The sequence below is a fragment of the Hemiscyllium ocellatum genome, chromosome 42, assembly GCF_020745735.1.
Source record: "Hemiscyllium ocellatum isolate sHemOce1 chromosome 42, sHemOce1.pat.X.cur, whole genome shotgun sequence".
Lineage (NCBI taxonomy): Eukaryota > Metazoa > Chordata > Chondrichthyes > Orectolobiformes > Hemiscylliidae > Hemiscyllium > Hemiscyllium ocellatum.
Window position 1 is genome coordinate 21202141 of NC_083442.1, and position 24033 is coordinate 21226173.

The 24033-nt window shown below is 44.3% G+C and overlaps 1 protein-coding gene across 3 annotated transcripts in view; it reads right to left on the reverse strand.

The window, feature by feature from the left end:
* LOC132834740 (uncharacterized protein C15orf39 homolog) overlaps window positions 1–24033 on the reverse strand; it is an 87133-nt gene that overhangs the window by 50087 nt on the left and 13013 nt on the right. The gene's annotated exons all lie outside the window — the stretch shown is intronic.

Genomic DNA, 24033 nt, shown 5'->3' on the forward strand with positions numbered 1-24033 from the left:
GGGAACAGTTCCCACTGCAACACACTAATCCATCTCGAGTTGCCTCTAATATAACTCCACTTGCTTGTAGCACTTCCTGTGTCAGCCTCTTCACCCCTCACTATGCCTGAGGTCACACAGACTCTTTCCAAGAGAAGCAGCAATTCAAAACAAAAACAGAAATTGGCCCCGCGTTCCCTTGAAGAGTCACTGGATTCGAAATAGTCAACTCCGCTTTCTCTGCACAGATGCTGCCGGACCTGCTGAGTTTCGCCTGCAGTTCCTGTTTCAGATCTCCAGCATCCGCAGTCCTTTGACTTATGAAACAGCGATTATTTTGGATTTCTTTCAAGTTGCCACGTTGTATTTGCTGCTCATGATGTGGCCTCCTCAGCACAGGGAAGACCAAATGCAGCCTATGTGACTGCTTGATGCCACACCTCTGTTTAGTCTGCAGTGTGATGCCGAGTTTCAGTTTACTTGTCTTGATTTAATTCTCTACCTTGAATGGCAGCATGATGGCTCAGTGGTTAGCACTGCTGCCTCACCAGGGACCCAGGTTCAATTCCAGCCTTGGGCGACCGACTGTGTGGAGTTTGCACATTCTCTCCGTGTCCATGCGGGTTTCCTCTGGGAGTTCTGGTTTCCTCCCATAATCCAAAGATGAGCAAGTTAGGGTGAATTGGCTATGCTAAACTGCCCATAGTGTTTGGTGCATTAGTCAGAGGGAAATGGGTCTGGATGGGTTACTCTTCAGAGTGTTGGTGTGGACTTGTTGGGCCGAAGAGCCTGTTTCAATATTGTAGGGAATTCTGACCTCTCTGTCACTGGCCTGTAGCAGTGTCCCAGTGAAACTCAAGGAACATCCTACTATCATCACCCTGGATCTCAACATCACATTGAACAACTTTAGATTGTCACCCTTGCTTCCATCTTGATTGATGCTGTCTGACCTATTGACTACTTCCTGCTTTCTCTTTGTCCTTATTTCAGATATCTAACATTTGCAATATTTCAATTAACCTATAATTCTGCCCCTTAATTTTATATAATCAATATTAAAAGTTGGTTTGGTTCCATTGTTTGTAGGATGTCCACTTCTCTCTCAACTCTTATCCCTGTCCTTTTTCACCTGCCCATTTTATAGAATAGTAGAAAATATGAGCAGGAGGAGGCCATTTGGCCCTTTGAGCCTACAACGCCATTTAATATGATCATGGCTAATTATGCAATCTCAGTTTCCCTCTGCCACTTGATCCCTTTAGCTGTAAGGGCCATGTCCAGCCCCCTCTTGAATGTATTTAACAAACCGACCCCAACAGCTTCCTGGGAGAGAATTCTAAGGGTTCACAACTCTGAGTGAAGAAATTCCTTCTCATGTTAGTCCTGAATGGCTTTCCCCTTACTCTTGATTTGGAGATGCCAGTGTTGGACTGGGGTGTACAAAGTTAAAAATCATACCATACCAGCTTATAGTTAAACAGGCTTAATTGGAAACACTAGCTTTTGGAACACTGCTCTTTCATCATGTGGTTGTGGAGTATAAGATTGTAAAACCCAGAACTGAACTGAAACCAACATGGTCATTCTAACAGATGAGAGAATTAACAAACAATCCAGGTCTTTTTCAATCTATAATTTCAGTTACATCATACTGTAAATTTTTGCTCTAAATTCCATGTCTTAGAATCTTATACTCCACAACCACCTGATGAAGGAGCAGTGCTCCAAAAGCTAGTGCTTCCAAATAAACCTGTTGGACTATAACCTGGTGTTGTGTGAGTTGTACCCTTATTCTTGGACTGCAACCCCTAGTTTTGGACTTCCCCAATGTTGGGAACATTCTTCCCACATCTAGCCTGTCCAATCTCATTAGGATTTTATATGTTTCTATGAGATCCCTCCTCATTCTTCTAAGTTCCAGTGAGAACAAGTCCAGTCCATCCAGTTTGTCTTCATATGTTGTCTCCATTAGTTCTCCCCAGTTCCTCTCCCACACTCAGTCTTAGACTGTGGCACAGTGGCTCAGTGGTTAGCACTGCTGCTTCACAGCATCAGGGACCTGGGTTTGATTCCAACCTTGGGCAAATGTCTGTGTGAAGTTTGACCATTCTCCCCGTGTCTGTGTGGGTGTACTCCAGTTTCCTTCACAATCCAAAGATGAGCAGGTTAGTTGAACTGGCCGTGCTAAATTCCCCATAGTCTCAGAGGTGTGTAGGTTAGGTACTTTAGTCAAGGGTAGTTGTAGGGGAATGGGTCAGGGTGGGTCACATTTTGGAGAGTCAGTATGGACTTATTAGGCTGAAGGGCCTGTTTCCATACTGTAGGGATTCTTTGATAAACTGGTGGTGAGTATATTATAAGATACTGCAAGTTTTTAAAAATGTGACGCTTCCTCCTCATAATACTTTAGTTGAGCCCTAATCTTTCTTCTGGTTTCCCCAAATCCTCTGGTAGCATCACACCTCTTTGAAAGGTGAATCATAGACAGGTAACAGGAAACCAATGGAACAAATAAAGGATATATAGGTTAGGTACATTAGTCAAGGGTAAATGTAGGGAATGGGTCTGGGTGGGTTACTCTTCGGAGGGACGGTGTGGACTTGTTGGGCCAAAGTTACTGTTTCCACTCTCGAGGGAATCTAATCTAATCTAATCTAAGAAATGTTCTAAAATGGCAGTGATTCAAAACAATTACGTTCTACAGAGTTTGGCAGCATGATGTATTTGGATAAGGATATCCAGATTATTTTGCAAGAGAATATAGAAACCCTATAACCCATTATAAGATAACAGATTTGTATTTCAATGGCTGGGAATTTGCTTGGCACTATTCCCAATTTCAAGATTAGAGTGGTGCTGGAACAGCACAGCAGGTCAGGCAGCATCCAAGGAGCAGGAAAATCAACGTTTCGGGCAAAAGCCCTTCATCAGGAATTTCAGGCGTTTGCCCGGAACATTGATTTTCCTGCTCCTCGGTTGATGCCTCACAGGCTGTGCTTTTCCAACACCACTGTAATCTTGATTCTGATCTCCAGCATCTTCAGTCCTCCCTTGCACCTACTATTCCCACTTTACCAGTGTTTCTTGAGAAAGGTGTGGTTGGACTGCAGCACACTTTACAATGGTGTGCTCCAGCTCCCTCAAAATTGTTTTCAAACGAGATGTGCATCTTCCCCTGCCCTCCCCTTTCATCATTCTGCCAGAATCGCTGCCTCGGCAACACCCCAGTCCATCTCCAAGTTGCCCCTAACATGACCCCAATCCCTTGCAGTTCTTTTGATGTCGACCTCTCCTTTCATCTCCTTGCCCCTAAGTTCTGGTGAAGAGTCACTGGACTCAAAATGTTAACTGTGTTTTCACAGATGGAGCCATACCAGCTGAGTTTCTTCAGCAATTCATGTTTTTGTTTCTGATCTCAGCATCCACAGGTCTCTGTTTTATGAAATGGCAGTTTGCTTGGACTTCTTTCAAGGTTACATGTTGTATTTGCCTCTCTTGATGTGGCCTCCTGCACCAAACGCAATCTATGTGGCCGCTTTGCGCATAATCTCTGTTTAATCTGCAACTCTGCTTTCACTATAATCCTCTGGGCCGGATGGAATTTATCGTAGGATTCTCTGGGAAGCTAGGGAGGAGAGTGCAAGGTCTTTGGCTTTGATCTTTAAGTCAACAGGATTAGTGCCACAGGACTGGAAATTAGCAAATGTTGTCCCCTTGTTCAAGAAGGGGAGTAGAGACAACCCTAGTAATTATAGACCAGTGAGCCTTACTTTGTTGTGGGCAAAGTTTTGGAAATGATTATAAGAGAAGGATTTATAATCATCTAGAAAGGAATAATTTGATTTGGGATAGTCAACACGGTTTTGTGAAGGATAGGTCGTGCCTCACAAACCTTATTAAGAAGGTAAACAAATAGGTGGATGAGGGTAAAGCAGTTGATGTGGTATATATAGATTTCAGCAAAGTGTTTGATAACATTCCTCACGGAAAGCTATGGCAGAAAATACGGAGGCATGGAATTGAGGGTGATTTAGCAGTTTGGCCAGAAATTGGCTAGCTGTAAGAAGACAGAGGCTGGTGGTTGATGGGAAATGTTCATCTTGGAGTTCAGTTACTAGTGGTGTACCGCAAGGATCTGTTTTGGGGTCGCTGCTGTTTGTCATTTTTATAAAGCACTTGGATGCAGATGTAGATGGATGGATTAGTAACTTTGCAGATGACACTAAAGTCGGTGGATTTGTGGTGGACAGTGCCGAAGGATGTTGCAGATTATGAAGGAACGTAGATAAGCTGCAGAGTTTAATATAGAAAAGTATGAGGTGATTCACTTTGGATGGAGTAACACAAATACAGAATACTGGGCTAATGGTAAGATTCTTGGTAGTGTGGATAAGCACAGCGATCTCTGTGTCCATGTACATAGATCTCTGAATGTTGCCACCCAGCTTAATAGGATGTTAAGAAGGCATATGGTGTATTAGCTTTTATTGGTAGAGGGATTGAGTTTCGGAGCCATGATGTCATGTACAAAACTCTGGTGCAGCCACACTTGGAGTATTACGTATAGTTCCGGTTGCTGCATTATAGGAAGGATGTGGAAGCTTTGGAAAGGGTGCAGAGGACACTTACCATGTTGCCTGGTATGGAGGGAAGATCTTATGAGGAAAGGCTGAGGGACTTGGGGCTGTTTTCGTTAGAGAGAAGAAGGTTAAGTTGTGACTTCGTAGAGGCATACAAGATGATCAGAGGATTAGAGCATTTTGGGAAAGCAAATCTTAGCAGGACTTATACACTTAATGGTAAGGTCTGAGGGAGTGTTGCTGAACAAAGAGATCTTGGAGTCCAGGTTCATAGCTCCTTGAAAGTAGAGTCACAGGTGGATAGGATAGTGAAGAAGGCATTTAGTATGCTTTATTGGTCAGAGGATTGAGTGCAGGAGTTGGGAGGTCATGTTGCAGCTGTGCAGGACATTGGTTAGGCCATTGTTGGAATATTGCGTGCCATCCTGGTCTCCTTCTTCCTATCAAAATAATGTTATGGAAGTTGAAAGGGTTCAGAAAAGATTTACATGGATGTTCCCAGGGTTGGAGGATTTGAGCTATAGGGAGAGGCTGAACAGGCTGGGGCTGTTTTCCCTGGAGCATCAATGGCTGAGGAGTGACCTTTATAAAGGTTTATAAAATCATGAGGGACATGGATAGGATAGATAGGCACAGTCATTTCCCTGGGTCGGGGAGTCCAGAACTAGAGGGCATAGGTTTAGGGTGAGAGGGGAAAGATGCTTTTTGTCACTTACATAAATGATTTGGATGCGAGCATAAGAGGTACCGTTATTAAATTTGCAGATGACACCAAAATTGAAGGTGTAGTGGACAGCGAAGAGGGTTACCTCAGATTTCAACAGTATCTGGACCAGATGGGCCAATGGGCTGAGAAGTGGCAGATAGAGTTTAATTCAGATAAATGCGAGGTGCTGCATTTTGGGAAAGCAAATCTTAGCAGGACTTATACACTTAATAGTAAGGTCCTAGGGAGTGTTGCTGAACAAAGACACCTTGGATTGCAGGTTCATAGCTCCTTGAAAGTGGAGTCGCAGGTAGATAGGATAGTGAAGGTGGTGTTTGGTATGCTTTCCTTTATTGGCCAGAGTATTAGGTACAGGAGTTGGGAGGTCATGTTGCGGCTGTACAGGACATTGGTTAGGCCACTGTTGGAATATTGCATGCAATTCTGGTCTCATGTTGTGAAACTTGAAAGGATTCAGAAAAGATTTACAAGGATGCTGCCAGGGTTGGAGGATCTAAGCTACAGTGAGAGGCTGAACAGGCTGGGGCTGTTTTCCCTGGAGTGTCGGAGGCTGAGGGGTGACCTCATAGAGGTTTACAAAATCATGAGGGGCATGGGTAGGATAAATAGGCAAAGTCTTTTCCCTGGGCTCGGGGAGTCCAGAACTAGAGGGCATAGGTTTTAGGTGAGAGGGGAAAGATATAAAAGAGACCTAAGGGGCAACTTTTTCATGCAGAGGGTGGTACGTGTATGGAATGAGTTGCCAGAGGAAGTGGTGGAAGCTGGTACAATTGCAACATTTTAAGAGGCATTTGGATGGGTATATGAATAGGAAGGGTTTGGAGGAATATGGGTCAGGTGCTGGTAGGTAGGACTAGATTGGGTTGGGATATCTGGTCAGCATGGACGGGTTAGACCGAAGTGTCTGTTTCCATGCTGTACATCTCTATGACTCTATGACTATATGTTGACAATGAGAGCCTTTTTTCCTTGGATGGTGATGGCTAAATGAGAAAACATAGCTTTAAATTGAGAGGTGGTACATATCGGACTGAGGTAGGTTCTTTACTCAGTGTAGTAAGGGTATGGAATATCCTGCCTGCAACAGTAGTGGACTCGCCAATATTAAGGGCATTTAAATGGTCATTGGTTAAACATATGGATGATAATGGAAAAGTGTTGGTTAGATGGGCTTCACAGGTCGGCACAACCTCGAGGGCTGAAGGGCCTGTACTGCGTTGTAACGTTCGAAGTTCTATAATGGAACACTGCCTAGTCTACACTGAACAGTCCATTTCAACTCTCTTTGATATGAAATTGTGAACAAGGTGCAGAAGTAGGCCATTCAGCCCCCTGAGTCTGCTCCTCCTTTCAACAAGATCAAATTTGTAACAGCAAATCCACATTCTTGCCTCCCCCCAACCTCAACCCCCGCCCCACCTTTCATCCCTTTTGCTTACCAAGAATCTGTCAATCTCTACCCTAACAATATTCATAGACTCTACTTCCACTACCTATTTAGAAAGGGATTTCCAAAGAGTTGTTGTCTTCCGTGAGGGAAAACAAAAATCTCATCTCTGTTTTAAATATACAACCCTCTATTATTATAGTGATCCCTATTTTTGGATTCTCCAGTAAAAGGAAACATCGTCTCTCCATCCAAACTACTAAGACACTTCAGCATCTCATCAAATCATCTCTCAGTCTTCAAAACTCCAATAGACACAAGTCTTGCCTGTCCAATCTTTTCCTTAAAAGATAGCCCTCCAATTCTGGGTATTAAGCTTGTACACCTTCTCCGAAATGCTTCCGACATATTTATATTCTTCCTTAATCTGACCAATATGTGCACTATTCCCCAACTGTGGTCTCACTAGTGCCCTGCATAACTGAATTATAACCTCCTTACACTGTATTCATTTCCTCTCATGATAAACAATAATGTAATATTAGCCTTCCTAATTATTTCCTGTGCCTATACTAGCCTTTTGCAGTAAGACACCGAGCTTCATCTGCATCTCAGAGCTTTGCAATTTTTCACCATTTCGATAATATGCTTCTTTTTATTCTTATTGCCAAAATGAACAATTTCACATTTTGCCCACATCATCCCCATTTGTCAGACTCTTGGCTTCTCCTTCAATCTATCCACTTGTAGGCTCCCTTCACAACTTAGTCCCCTACCTTTGTGTCATCATCACATATGGCAACCTTATCTCCCAACCCTTCATCCAAAGCATTTGTATAAATTCTACATAGTTGAGGTCCCAGCACTGATACCTATGGCACACTAGGAGAAAGTGAGGACTGCAGATGCTGGAGGTCAGAGCTGAAAATGTGTTGCTGGAAAAGCACAGCAGTTCAGGCAGCACCCAAGGAACAGGAGAATCAACGTTTCGGGCATGAGCCCTTCTCCTGAAGATTCTCCTGCTCCTTGGATGCTGCCTGACCTGCTGCGCCTTTCCAGCAACACATTTTCAGCTACCGATGGCACACCACTTGTTACATCTTACCAACCTGAAAAAAAAAGCCGTGCTTGCTCTCTGTTTTATGTTAGTCTCCTAATTTTCCAATTTGTTACCTCCAACGCCATAACATTTCATTTTCTGCAATAAAGTTAGATGTGGCACCTGATGAAATGCCTCCTAGATACATAAGGACAATATATCTCCAGATTCCCCTTATCCATTAGACATGTTGCTTCTTTGACGAACTCTGATAGATTGGTTAAACATCTCCCATTCACGAAACCACGCTGACTCTGCCTAATTTCCTCAAACTTATCCAAGTGCCATTCTATAAATTGTTTGATAATAATTTCTAACATTTTCTCTGGGATGTTAAGTTGATTAGCCGGTATTTTCCTGCTTTCTGTCTCCCCTTTTGAATACTCAGTTCCAGTAGCACTTCTCAATAACCTTGCACCACATCTTCATGGCAATATGACTCAGTGATTGGCACTGCAGCCTCACAGCACCAGGGTCCAAGGTTCGGTTCCAGCCTCAGGCGACCGTCTGTGTGGAGGTTGCACATTCTCCCGGTGCCTACATAGGTGTGCTTCAGTTTCCTCCCACAGTCCAAAGATGTGCAGGTTAGGGTGAATGGGCCATGCTAAATTGCCCATAGTGTTAGCTGCATTAGTCAGAGGGAAATGGGTCTGGTGGGTTACTCTTCGGAGGGTTGATGTGGACTGGTTGGGCCGAAGGGCCTGTTCCCACACTGTAGGGAATCTTCAAAAACAATGCCGGTGAGTGTTCTTTGCCGCCTTGCTTCTTTTGACTGCACTGCAAATGTCTTTGTGTTGATCCTTCTATGCCCCGGATTGGTTTCTGGAATTTCTGGTTGTTATCTGGTTGACATAGAACTGAATTTAATCCCTAATAGCACAAGTAGTTGGTCTCCTCCACTTGACGCTCCCACTCAAATCTGTTTAATCACCAGGAGGTCTGGAACAGCTAAAGCTAAAGGCACAACTGTCTCACAGGTTGTTGAGCAACTGTCCCAAGTTGAGTCACTGTCCGTACCAAAGGTCATTTGAGAAAACACAACCCTAGCAGTTCTTCAGTAAATACACTTTTGTGAGGCACAACAAGGTTCGAAGAATTGTAACACATTCCAAGGATTGTAAGTGTGGTTCCACTTACCCTCTGCATATCCTCACAACAAGCTCCCATAAACAACAGTGCATTTATGATCTGTTTTTGTGGTATTGTTAAGGTCATTGCAGCATCTGTGAACTTATGCCATGGGTTATTTCACTTGATAGGATCTTGGTTTCAACATCTTAACTGAAAGGTGGCACCTCTCACAGTACTGGTCAGATATTCTGAGGAAGGGTCATTCAACCCGTTAACTCTGATTTCTCTTCACAGATGCTGCCAGACCTGCTGAGCTTTTCCAGCAATTTCTGTTTTTCTTTCTGATTTACAGTATCCGCAATGGTTAGCACTGCTGCCTCACTGCGGGTTCAATTCCCGCCTCGGGCAACTATCTGCGTAGAGTTTGCACATTCTCCCTCTGTCTGCGTGGGTTTCCTCTGGGTGCTCCGGTTTCCTCCCACAGTCCAAAGATGTGCAGGTTAGGTGAGTTGGCCATGCTAAATTGCCCGTAGTGTTAGGTGGATTAGTCAGGGGTAAATATCGGGGGGATGGGTTTCTCTTCGGAGGGTCAGTGTGGACTTGTTGGGCCAAAGGGCCTGTTTCCACGCTGTAGGAAATCTAATCTAATCTAATCTGAGAGTGTTGATAGAAGCTCTGTAGCAAGCAATGAACAGTCTCCATTAAAGCATTTGAATATTAGTGTATTTTTCATAAAATATGCTTGGAGGTTCTCTAATGATTGCACCATCAATAGGTCATGGTCAATTAGTAAACCACTCCAGAGGACTTGTCCCCTTTGAGCATCACCAATTAAAGCTGAAGACTAGAGGTGCTGTAACATCTTGGCTTTTACAGAGTCCCACAATTCAGATGATTAAAAATGACAGAGGTAATGCTGGTGCTAATGAGCATTGTGTGCTGGGATCACAATGAATTGGAGACTGTGTTATACAGCGATCCATTGTTGAGCACCAATTCTGCTTGCTATTGTCTGGAAAATGTAATTTTACTGATATTACCTTTACTACCGCAATTTATTTATAAAGTGGTTGTGACTCAGTGAGAAACATTGTGTGGGCGGCACGGTGGCACAGTGGTTAGCACTGCTGTCTCACAGTGCCTGAGACCCGGGTTCAATTCCCGACTCAGGCGACTGACCGTGTGGAGTTTGCACGTTCTCCCCGTGTCTGTGTGGGTTTCCTCCGGGTGCTCCGGTTTCCTCCCACAGTCACAAAGATGTGCAGGTCAGGTGAATTGGCCATGCTAAATTGCCCGTAGTGTTAGGTAAGAAGTAAATGTAAAATGTAGGGGTAGGGGTATGGGTGGGTTGCGCTTCGGCGGGTCGGTGTGGACTTGTTGGGCCGAAGGGCCTGTTTCCACACTGTAAGTAATCTAATTGTTGCCTCCAAAGATGTTCATGACTTTTTCTGATACTCGAGTACAAACTCCAGAGCAGTAGCCCCAGTGGACTGCAGCAAATGTCTTTCAGATGACATGTTAAGCCGAGACCCTGACTTTCTTCATTATTCTATAGTGTCACTGGCTGGGTTAGCATTTATTTGCAGTTAAGAGTCAACCAGCCTGGAAACACATGGAGGTCAGATCAGGTAAGGTCTAAGATTTCAGCTCTGAAATCTGAAAACCCCAGTGAGTTTTATCCCCCAGGCAATGGCCTCATTGTCATCATTAGACTTTTAATTCCATATTTTTAATGAATTCAAGTTGCACCACAGCAGGACTTGAACCCAGGTCCCCAGAGCATCACATAAGTCTCTGGATTATTAGCCCAATGATAATACTCCTTGACCATTACCTCCTCAGGGATGCATAGGATTCCATGGTGTGCTGGCTAATATTTCTCCCTCAAACAGCATTGCTTAAATAAAAGTTATGAGGCATTGTTGCTTCACAGCGACAGGGACCCAGGTCCGATTCCAGTCTTGGGCAACTGTCTGTGTGGAGTTTGCATACTCTCCCTGTGTCTGTTCCTCTGGGTGCTCTGGTTTCCTTCCACAGTCCAAAGATGTGCAGGTTAGGTGAGTTGGCCATGCTAAATTGCCCATAGTGTTCAGGGATGTGTAGGTTAGGTGTGTTAGGCATGGGAAACATCGGGGAACGGGTCTGAGTGGGATACTCTTCGGAGGGTTGGTGTGGACTTGTTGGGCCGAATGGCCTGTTTCCACACTGTAGGGGTTCTATGGTCACGGTCACACTACTGTTTGTGGGAGTTTCCACTTTCCTACAGTACAATACTGACTACATTTAGAAAGTAATTCATTGGCCGCAGTTCTCTTTGGAATTTCTGATTAAAGGCAGATGCTTGAACTCTGAAACAAACACAGAGAAAACTGGAGAAACTCAGCAGATCTGGCAGGAGAGAGAATTTTTCAAGACTGATATGGCTGTATTTCAGAACTGAAAGATGTTGGAAAGTTGTTTTTTTTTGTATACTTTTGAGAGAGACAGAGGAGTGCAAAAGGCAAAGTGGTTGTTAATGGTGATGAAAGAGAAAAAAAAGTAAAATTGGTGTAAATTAAGGTGTGAAAGGAAAGGGATAGGTGACCTCTATATATGGAGCCATGAGGTGGAGGTGGAGGTGTTGGACTGTGGTGGACAAAGTTAAAAATCACACGACAGGTTATAGTCCAACAAGTTTATTTGAAAGTACTTTCAAATAAACCTGTTGGACTATAACCTCGTGTCGTGTGATTTTAAACTCTATACAAGGAGCTCAGTAAACACTCAAATAAGGCAAGCCAGTGGGGGAGGGGAAAGAGAATGTAAGAAGAATGGAGAACAGATGTCGGTGGTTAGTTTCTGAAGTGATTGATTTAAATATCGAGACCGCAAAGCTGTAAGGAACCTGAGTGGAAAATGAACTGTTGTTCCCTGAACTTGCATTGTACTTTGATGGAACACTGTGAGGCAGCACAGTGGCTCAGTGGTTAGCACTGCTGTCTCATAGTACCAGGGGTGCAGGTTCGATTCCAGCCATTGGTGACTGTCGGTGTGGAGTTTGCATATTCTCCCTGAGTCTGTGTGGGTTTTCTCTGGGTGCTCTGGCTTCCTCCACATTGGAAGAAAGTAGGGACTGGAGATCAGAGTTGAGAGTGTAGTGCTGGAAAAGTACAACAGGTCAGGCACCATCTGAGGAGCAGGTGAATCGACATTTCAGGCATAAACCTTCCCTGATGAAGGGTTTATGCCTGAAGCATCAATGATACTGCCTGACCTACTGTGCTTTTCCAGCACCACATTCTCGACCTCCACTTTCCTCCCACAGCCCAGAGATGTGCAGGTCACATGAAGTGGCCATGCTGAATAGCCCATAGTGTCCAGGGATGTGCAGGTTAGGTGGCATTAGACAGGGCAAAAGTGAGGACTGCAGATGCTGGAGATTAGAGTCGAGAGTGTGGTGCTGGAAAAGCACAGCATGTCAGTTAGCATCCGAAGAGCAGAAGAATCGCTGTTTCAGGCAAAAGCCCTTCAAATATTAGCAGCACGGTGGCTCAGTGGTTAGCACTGCTGCCTCACAGCACCAGAGACCAGGTTCAATTCCCGCCTCAGGCGACTGTTTGTGTGGAGTTTGCACATTCTCCCTGTGTCTGCGTGGGTTTCCTCCACAATGCAAAAATGTGCAGGTCAGGCAAATTGGCCATGCCAAATTGCCCATAGTTTAGGTCCATCACTCAGGGTAAATGTAGGGGAATGGGTCTGGGTGGGTTACTCTTCGGAGGGTCAGTGTGGACTTGCTGGGCTGAAGGGCCTGTTTCCACAGTGTAGAGGGATTCTATGATTCGATGATTGTAGCAGGCCGAGGACAGGAGTTTTAGCATGACAGCAAGGTGGCTTACCTGATGAAGCTACCTGAAGAAGGAGCAGCATTCCGAAAGCTAGTGCTTCCAAATATGTTGGACTATAACCTGGTGTTGTGTGATTTTAAACTTTGTCCACCCAGTCCAACACTGGCACCTCCACACCATGGCTTATTGAAATAGGCGAGACAAAAAAAATTGTAGATGCTGGAATCTAAGGTACACAGACGGACAGGAGGCTGGAAGAACACAACAAGCCAGACAGCATCAGGAGGTGGAGAGGAATCAATATTTCAGGTGTAGCCCTTCTTCAGGGTTAAATGGTAAGCAACTGGGAGATCAGGATCATTTCTACAGTCAGAGTGGACATGTTTCACCTTGTCTGCGTTTGGTCATGCCAATGTGAAAAAGATTGCATTGTGAGCAGCCACTCTACTTTGCAACATCATTTAGTTAGGAAGTGTGCTATACAAATGCAAGTCTTTCTTCATGCAATATTCTTTTTTATTCATTCACAGGATGTTGCAGGGCATCGCTAGCTAAACCAACATTTGTTGCCCATTCCTAATCCCAATTTAGAGTCAACCACATTGCTGTGGGTCTGGAGTCACGTGTAGGCCAGACCAGGTATGGACAGCAGTTTCCTTCCCTAAAAGACTTTAGTGACCCAGATGGATTTTTTTCTGACGATTGACAATGGATTCACAGTCATCATTCGACTCATAATTCTAGATACTTATTAAATTCTGTGGTTGGATTTGAACCTGTGTCCCTGGAACATGACCAGGGTTTCTGGATTAACAGTCCAGCGATAATATCACGAGATCATTGTCTCCCCAAATTATATGGTATTGACTGTTTTCAAACCATGCAAAGTAAATAAAATTTCCAAATATTTGTATGATGGCTTATATGCTCCAATATCTTTGAAATGCAGGAAGTAGAAAGCAATAGCATGCCTCAGTATGTGACCAGCTGAGAACCAATGGAATCTTTTAGTACTTGTTTCATTTCAGTTGTCACCAGTCCTCTCATCCGACATCACACATTGAAGTGGTTTTGCACACAGACAAAAAACAGTGTGACAGCCACTTCTATTTCAGCTTGTACAGATAGCTTATGTGAAATATCTCAAACTATTTTGCATATGGAACTACAGGAACCTGATGGCCTGAGAGCAAAATCCCAAAGGTGTCTCCTTGATTCCTGACTAAGGAGGAAGGGGACATCTCAAAGCTTCTGTAAAACCGAACTGTGCTTGTGACTATGTATATATAATGACATTTTTTATGAATAAAGTCTATCTTGAAATAAAAAAAACCTCAGAGCTTGGGACAGCTGCTGCCAAGTTGCAGTGGGGAAGACTTTCTGCCGAAGTTAAAGGGGAGTCCGTTCAATTATTGAATGTTCCTTGTGCCTCAAGGATAGGTAAGTCTAATCCTGTGCAAGAAAAGCCTTTGGTTTCTGTGTTGGATAAAGTCAAACTTCAATGTTTGTTTGTTTCTTTCTTCTCAAGTTTCTGTACAGAACTGAACTTCTTAATGGTAAGGTCCTAGGGAGAGTTGCCGAACAAAGAGACCTCAGAGTGCCGGTTCGTAGATCCTTGAAAGTGGAGTCACAGGTAGACAGGATAGTGAAGAAGGTGTTTGGTATGCTTTCCTTTATTGGTCAGAGTATTGAGTACAGGAGCTGGGAGGTCATGTTGCTGCTGTACAGGACATTGGTTAGGCCGCTTTTGGAATATTGCATGCAATTCTGGTCTCCTTCCTATCGGAAGGATGTTGTGAAACTTGAAAGGGTTCAGAAAAGATTTACAATGATGTTGTCAGGTTTGGAGGATTTGAGCTATAGGGAGACGCTGAAAAGGCTGGGGCTGTTTTCCCTAGAATGTTGGAGGCTGAGGAGTGACCTTGTAAAGGTTTATAATATCACAAGGGGCAGGGATAGGATAAATAGACAAGGTCATTTCCCTGGGGTGGGTGAGTCCAGAACTAGAGGGCTTAGGTTCAGGGTGAGAGGGGAAAGATATAAAAGAGACGTAAGGGGCAACTTATTCACACAGAGGGTGATGCGTGTATGAAATGAGTTGCCAGAGGAAGTGGTGGAAGCTGATGCAATTACAGCATTTAAAAGGCATCTGGATAGTTAAATGAATAAGAAGGCTTTAGAGTGATATGGGCCAAATGCTGGTAAATTAGACTCGATTAGGCTAGAATATTTGAGCGGCATTGACAAGTTGGACTGAAGGGACTTTTTCTGTGCTGTATATCTCTATGACTCTGACTTTACTTCAGTGAACTCTAAATGTCGCCAAAGATAGTTTTATAAAGTAAAGTATATTTATGAAATAAAAGAAATTGCATGGGACAAAATTGCAATTTCCCTTTTGTGGAATTATATAGAGGGACAGTTGTTCTGTATCTGGTATTCCTTCTTTTATTTCTTTTCCTTTATTTTTACTTCAATGGATTAACTTTGGAATGGATTCTTGAGAGGAACCAACATAACCTGCAGGCTTAACAGGCTTCTGATACATAAAATTCCAACAGGATTGATTCAATGAATCAGAAGCAAAGGCCAAACAAGAAAAACAGAGAATTATTTAAAATGAGCATGATAGCGAGGTGCAGAGGGGTGTAAGTGTTTCCGGAGCATGAGTCACGAAAAGCTACTGTGCAGGTACAGCAAATGATCAAGGCTGCCAGCAGAATGCAATATTTTAGTATTAGAGGAACTGAACATGAAAATGAAGGTGCTATGCTTCAATTATATTGGGCATTGGTGAGAACACATCTTGAGAATTGTGCACCCTTTTGGTCTCCCTCTTTAAGGTTGCATTTAAATGCACTGAGGTGATTCTGAGGAGGTTTACTGGACTGATACCTGGAATGAATTAGTTTTCTTACGGTGAAAGGCTGCTCAGAGCGGGTTTGTTTTCACTGGAGTTTAGAAGAGTGAGGGGTGACGACTGATAAGATCCTGAATGGTCTTGAACACGGAAAGGGTGTTGCCTGTTGTGTGTGAGTCCACAATAAAGGGCATTGTTTTAAAATTAGGGGTCACCTTTTAAACAAGGTGAGGAGACATATTTCATTTTTGGATTTGCAAGGGTTTGGAAGTCTCTGCTGGTGAAGGAGGTACCATTGAATATTATTAAAGTGGAGATAGATAGATCCTCTTAGAATCCTTACAGTATAGAAGCAGATCGTTCAGCCCAAGTCCACACCGACCGTCCAAAGAGCATCTCACCCAGACCTAACCTCCTACCTCTGTAATCTTGTAGTTCACATGACTACACCACCTAGCCCACACACTATGGGCAGTTTTCCATGGCCAATCCATCCAACCTGTGCATTTTTGGACAATGGGAGGAAACCCACACAGACACAGGGTGAATGTGCAAACTCCACAGGCAAAGATGGAATCGAATCCAGGTCCCTCACATTGTGAGGCAGCAGTGCTAATCACTGAGCTGCCGTGCTAGTCAGGGGAATGAGAGATTGTTGAGGAAAGATAGGAATGGCGTATTTAGAACACCAACGGATCAGCTACAATCTTAATGAAGGGTCGAGCATGCTCGAAGGACTGAATTGTTGCTGAAATTTGTGTGAATTGAGGTAACAGTACTTCCAGAGCCAGATTGGCAAGGGCGATGACTCAGTCAGACTACTTCTGACAACAGACTCTTACTGAGTTAAATTATTAATGGCAATTCTTTATGGAATACAATATCACTCATTAAAACTATACCCTTCCTGGAGATCAGGAGAAAGTGAGGACTGCAGATGCTGGAGGTTAGAGTCGAAGAGTGTGATGCTGGAAAAGCACAGCAGGTCAGGCAGCATCTAGGAGCAAGAGAATCGACATTTCGAGCATAAACCCTCAATGAAGAGCTGATGCTCGAAACACCGATTCTCCTCCTTCTTGGATGCTGCCTGACCGTCTGTGCTTTTCCAGCACCACACTCTTCGACTCCCTCCTGGAGATCACTTCGTTTTTTGACTGGCCACACAGCCTGCTGGGAATTCCCACCCTCCTGACTGACAAACTGCCCCAGTGACTCACGAATGAAGTCTGATCACTTGCTGCAAGTAGAATTATAGAATCCCTGCACAGTGTGGAAGCAGCCCATTCAGCCCACTGAGCCCACACCGACCCTCTGAAGAGCATCCCACCCAGACTCATTCCCCAATCCTCCCCCTGTAAACCTGCATCTCCCGTGGCTAATGCATCTAGACTGCATATCCCTGGACGTAATGGGCAATTTAGCACCACCAATCCCTAATCTACACATCTTTGGAAAAGTGATAATTTGAAAAGATTATCCTAGTAGTGAAGGGTATAGGGTGGAGGTGGGTTAGAGCACTGAGTTGCCTGATCAGCCATGAACATGAAACGGTGGAGCAAGCTCAGATAGCCTGTTCTGGCTTCTGGTTTCATAAAATATTAGCTTGTGTTGGATTTCTTGTGCTATTCATTGTGAGTTGAAAGATAAATTGTTCAATAATAATGGGAGTAGCGTTATTCTGTTGCAGTATATTTTATTCGTTCACATCACTGGCTGAGCATTTATTGCTCATCCCTATAAGAATCGGGAGTCACCGGCAAATTTCCTTCCTGAAAGGATATTAGTCAAATGAATGAGTCATAGAATCATACAGCATGGAAACAGACCCTTTGGTCCAACCAGTCCACGCTGAACATAATCCAAAACTAAACTAGTCCCAGCTGCCTGCTTTTATCCCATCGCCTGCAAACATCTCTAATCCACGTACTTACCTCAATGTTTTCTCAATGTTATAACTGTACCCGCATCCACCATTTCCTCTGGAAGTTCATTCCACACGCAAACTACTACCTGTGTAAAAACAATTTGCCCCTTGTATCTTTTTTTAAATCTTTCTCCTCTCACCTTAAAAAATGTCCCCTAGTCTTGAAAACCTCAACTAAGGGAACAGGCACCTGTCATTCATCTTATCTATACCGCTCATGATTTTACAAACTTCTGTAAGGTCACCCCTCAAGGTGAGGCACAGCAGAAATCGTCCCAAGGAAGAAGAAACATACAAAGGAGAAGGGGCAACCATGGCTGACAAGGGAAGTAAGGCATAGCACAAAAGCAAAAGCATTCAATGTGTCCTTGCAACAATGGTTGCTCAAGCCAGTTAGCCTTTAATTCCATATTTTTATTGAGTTTAAATTTAACCATCTATCATGGTGGGATTTGAACCCACATGCCCCACAACACTAACTTAGAGTTCTAGATTCCCTACTCGCTTGATGACACCACTGTGACACTACCTCCCTCTCTATCCAATAGCTAAGTTACTAGCTACATGTAACCAATTGGATTCAAGCCCAACCCCAGTACCGGAAACTTCTGGAACAAAAACAGAAATTGGTGCAGAAACTCGGCATGGTGGCTCAGTGGTTAGCATAGCTGCCTCACAGCATCAGAGACCTGGCTTCAATTCCAGCCTCAGGCAACTGTCCATGTGGACTTTGCACATTCTCCCTACGTTTGCATGGGGTTTCCTCTGGCTGCTCCGGTTTCCTCCCACAATAAGGGCGGCACGGTGGCACAGTGGTTAGCACTGCTGCCTCACAGCGCCCGAGACCCAGGTTCATTTCCCGACTCAGGCGACTGACTGTGTGGAGTTTGCACGTTCTCCCTGTGTCTGCGTGGGTTTCCTCCGGGTGCTCCGGTTTCCTCCCACAGTCCAAAGATGTGCGGGTCAGGTGAATTGGCCATGCTAAATTGCCCGTAGTGTTAGGTAAGGGGTAAACGTAGGGGTATGGGTGGGTTGCGCTTCGGCGGGTCGATGTGGACTTGTTGGGCCGAAGGGCCTGTTTCCACACTGTAAGTAATCTAATCTAATACAAAGATTTGCAGGTTCCGTGAATTGGCTATGCTAAATTGCTTGTAGTGTTCAGGCTTGTGTAGGTGAGGTGCATTAGTCAAGGGTAAATATAGGGTAGGGGAATGGGTCTGAGTGGGTTACTGTTCGGAGGGTCGGTGTGGACTTGTTGGCCGAATGGCCTGTTCCCATGATGTAGGGATTCTATGGAAATGTTGTAATTGTACCAACCTCCTCCACCTCCTCTGGCAGCTTGCTCCATACACACTCCACAGGAAGTTGTATCTATTCCCAAACACTGTCATATTATAGCAGGTATCCTTCCACAACAAATCTTTAAGTTTGACTTGACTGCTCTCATTAGTCCTGTCCTATGAACCGTGACATGGAAATTCATGAAACCGAAAACGTAGGCTTTCTCAGTCTTTCACTACCCTGCAGATGTCTAACCAACATGCCTCATCTTGAAATTTCACAAGCTAACCCACTTTCCTTCTGACCCAATCAGGTCCCTCCAAAGCGGCACCGAAAGTTTCAAACTCTCTGGGGTTTTTTGAAGCTAAAATCAATTCTTGATTATTCTGTTAAGCCATCTCTGGCCAGAGTGTCTATTGTCAGGCTGGAATGGCCTCCTGTTGCTTCCCCACGGAAAGCGACTCCTCGTCCAGCTTATAATATAAAAGACTTCAAGAGTTTTTTTAGATATCAAAAAGGCAAGCGTGGATGTTGGAGTGCTGGAAATTGAAGCTGGAGAAGTAGTAATGGGGAACAAAACAGTTGCGGAGGAATTGAATAGGTATTTTGCATCAGTGTTCACAGGAGACAACAGGAGCATACCAAAACTTCAAGAGAGTTTGGGGCAGAGGTGATTATTGTAGTGATTCTGTTTCCTTTTATTCATTCACAGGATGAGCACCTCCACCTCAATGGCTAGGCCAGTATTTATTGTCCAGAGGGCAGTTAAGAGCCAATCACATTGTTGTGGGTCTTGGAGTGACATGTAGGCCAAACCAGGGAAGGACAGCAGTTTCTTTCCCTAAAGGGCATTAGTGAACTAGATGGGCTCCCCCCCACACCCCCCAACAATGGATTCATGGTCTTCACTAGATTCTTACTCCAGATATTTACTGAATTCAAACTCCACCATCTGCTATGGCAGGATTCAAGCTCAGGTCCCCAGAGCATTATCTGGGTCTCTGGATTAACAGGCCAGCGATAGTACCATTAGGACATTGCCTCTCCTCCATTGTAATGAAATCAGCCACTTGGACATCATAGAATATGAGTTCCCTGTTTGAGGCTGTCCATTCAGGGAGCCCTGGCTGACATATAAAAAGGGTCAGTGTTTAACACTGACCCTCCAATGCCCGACTCTGTATGAGGCAGTGCTATAGTCAAGGGCCGTTTATGTGTCAATAAAGGGTGACCTGGTAATGAGATACTGGCCTAGGCTAATAGAGTTATACAGCATAGAAACAGACCCTTCAGTCCAACTCGATTCACCCTATCCATTCCCCTCATGATTCTGTATTTGCAGAAATGTGGGCTAACTGAGGAAAGTCACCACAAATTTGTTCAGGGCGAATTATGTTTTGTACTAACTGTTTTGAGATTTCTGATGAGGTAACAGAAGCTGGATGAAGTTAATGCTGTTGTTGCAGTGTTTATGAACTACCAAAAGATGACACTGTAGTGGTAATCTGGCTGAATTAATAAACCGATGGCATACCTTAAAACTCTGAGACATAGATTCTAATCCCACCATAGTAACTGGTGGGATTTAAGCCAATGACCTTAAATTTGTTGGTGGAACTTAAATTTGATGAATATGTTTGGAATATAAAGTTAATAGTGACCATGACAATTCTCATCAATTCTTGTAAAAATACAACTTTCACTCATACCTTATACAGAAGGAAATTTGCAAATATCAAGTGATCTTGTCTATATGTGCCTCCCCACCCTTTCCATCTTGTCTTCTGAAGTTGCCTCGCAAGCCTTTTGGTTCAAGGATACTGATTTTGGGATTGGTAACAAATTTTAGCCTTACCACTGAAACCTGAAGGATGTGAAAGCTCTGAAGTAAGGGCAGAAATGATTGTCTAAAATGGTTCCAGGGATGAAGAACTTCAGTTATGAAGACAGGTTGGAGCAGATGAGTGCTTTCCTTGAAAGGAGATTTGCTGGAGATGTTTCAAGTCATGAGGGGTCTGGACAAAGTCAATGGGGAGAAACTGTTCCGATTGGCGGAAGAGTCAAGAACCAGCAATCACAAATTTAAGGTCATTGGCAAACAAGGCAGTGGTGACTTGAAGAAAAACATCTTCTCACGGTAAAGGTTTGAGGTCTGGAATGCACTGCCTGACAACGTGGGTGAAGCAGGTTTAATTGAGTCATTGAAGAGGGAGTTAGAACTGAAAATAAATAATGTACAGAGCTATGGAATAGGACAGGAGTGTCACAAGGTAAGTTGCTCCTTCAGAGAGCTAGCAGAATCATAATGAGCTGAATACACCTCTTATGTTGTCACCATTCGATGCTTCTATGTATATTTCCACATGAAGTGGGCAGGAAGAGCACTGGGCAGTGATCAATAGGAACTGATGATGGGCTTTTGCCCGAAACATTGACTTTCCTGCTCCTCGGATGATGCCTGACCTGCTGTGCTTTTCCAGCACCACATCTTGACTCTAATCTCCAGCATCTGCAGTCCTCACTCTCACCTAGCAGAATTGGTGACAATTGTGGGTGGCACGGTGCCACAGTGGTTAGCACTGCTGCCTCACAGCGCCAGAGACCCGGGTTCAATTCCTGCCTCAGGCGACTGACTGTGTGGAGTTTGCACGTTCTCCCCATGTCTGCGTGGGTTTCCTCCGGGTGCTCCGGTTTCCTCCCACAGTCCAAAGATGTGCAGGTCAGGTGAATTGGCCATGCTAAATTGCCTATGGTGTTAGGTAAGGGGTAAATGTAGGGGTATGGGTGCGTTGCGGGTCGGTGTGGACTTGTTGGGCCGAAGGGCCTGTTTTCACACTGTAAGTAATCTAATCTAGCGAGGCCATTCTCAACATTGGGAGGAATCTGTGCCACCTTTTCTGTCTTTTACGTGCAATGTGGCAAGATTCTCGTTAGGCAGCAATGAATTGATGGTCATTGCGCTTTGTGAAACACCTTTCCAGACTGTCTCATTAGTAATCAACCTCACATCGTATCAAACTCACCAAACACATTTGATGACTTGAGGAAACCAGAGTGGGCGGATTTAACTCACCACTTGCCCTCCCCGCCCCCCATTGGAAACCAGGCATCAATATCTAATGGCTGTAAGAAAAGGCACAAGCCACCTGAACCTTCATGTTCATGAGTTTTTTCTGAGAACGCTGATGGCACATCGTCAATCCACTTACAGGATGCTTCTTCTTTACAATGCTGTGTCTGGGGACGTACTGGAAACTCTTGTATTGCTGCAGCAAGGACATTGTGTGCTCAGGGACACACAGCTCAGGGAGTGAACCTGGCTGCATCTCTGAGTATAGCTCAATCATTCTACCACTACTTGGATGCTCACAGCATCCACGCTGTGCACTATTTTTTGGCACTTTGTCACCCTCAGCCTAGATACCAGTCCCATATCTTGCCTATTAAGTGCAAGCACAAAGACAGAAGCTTGTCACAGTTAACAGCTGGCCTTAGTCAAGGTAATGGGAACAGCCATTCCCTCATTGGACCCTGGAACTGTAAGTCAAGAACAGCCTCCAATACCAGTCCAGGTCCTGCTCAGGACGGTCAGAATCAGGGCCGTATCCTCTTTAATGGTTGGGAATCTGAATGTTGGATGGCCTACTGACCACCTTGGCTCTTTCTGTGGACTTCTTGTGGGCTATTCTCCTCAAGGAATGAGAGAGGGGTAGGTAATGGAGGATATAGAGGTGGGTGGCACAGTTATTACTGCAGGTGTCCCATGTGAGTGAATAGGCAGCACGCAGGGCATGCAGGGTTAGAGGTTGAGCTGGGTGAGAGCGAGGGGGGGGAGATGTTGCAGCCAACAGTGACAGTGGTAGAGTGTGAGCCTTGTGGGGAAATGGATTTTGTAGCATTGTGTGTAAGGTATGGGAGGGAAGATGGTAGAACTTATCCTGGCAGACTGTTGAAGGTCATTGACCTTCTTTCTACAATGCTGGGCAATGCTTCAGATGACTAAGCCTGCTTTAACCATGAGACAGGCTGGCCATACTCTGGTGGCATTGCCTCCTGTGCTGGTGCTTGGTGAAAAGCAAGTCCCATGTTGGCACCATCCATTCAGCAGGAACACCAAGAGATAGATATTTCCCCATGTCTGCCATGTCCAGGGCCACTGTCAGGAACCCTGCGGGAAAGTTCTGGACCGACTGTGCTTGTCCAGGTGCACACCAGGCTTTTAAAGATGACAGTGTGTGCAAGGGGTGCCGGTGAATTCTGGGATATCTGCTGAGTGGTGAGTTGTTATGAGATGGCACTTGGTAAGATGGGGGTTAATCATATGTGAGGGAATCCCAGAGGGGCATGAGGAGAGTTTAGTAAGAAAACGTAAGAGACAAATCCTCTCAAAGACTTCTGTCAACTTGGATTTGGGAAATTGGGAAAGATTTCTTGAGATGAGAAACAAACCAGGGTTTGTAATCAGGTTATCTTGAAGAGCAGGAACCTTTTACTAACTTAAGTTATGATGATTATGTCAACATTTGATCGTTGGGTAGACATGGCATGTAAAACGAAGCTTAAGCTTTTGAGCAAAACATGATAGACCACATCCATTTCCATCAAAGTGGCTACATCAATACAGCTTGACTGTTTTAATTATTGATTTGTAATCTTTTAGGTGAAGGAAATTTGCACTTCTGATTTAATAGCTGTGTCTGGCAAAGACAAAATGTTGTAAACTTGCTAACAAGTGCTAGTTACCTACTATATCTGTCAGCTCTTCATCATTCAAGGTTTCATCAGTCCAACCTAAAACTGTGATGTGGAGATGCCGGTGTTGGACTGCAGTGGACAAAGTTAAAAATCACACAAAACCAAGTTACAGTCCAACAGGTTTATTTGGAAGCACTAGCTTTCGGAGCACTGCTCCTTTGTCAGATAGCTAGTAGGGCAGGATCGTAGGACATAGAATTTATAGGTAAAAAATAAGGTCTGCAGATGCTGGAGATCACAGTTGAAAATGTGTTGCTGGTTAAAGCACAGCAGGTTAGGCAGCATCCAAGGAATAGGAAATTCGACGTTTCGAACATAAGCCCTTCCTGATGAAGGGCTTATGTTCGAAACATCGAATTTCCTATTCCTTGGATGCTGCCTAACCTGCTGTGCTTTAACCAGCAACACATTTTCAACATAGAATTTATAGACCAAGATCACAGTGTCATGCAACTGATACGACATATTGAACAAACTAACCTGGTGTTAGATGATTTTTAACTTAATCTAAAACTGGGGGTTGGTTAGCTCAGGTTCAATTCT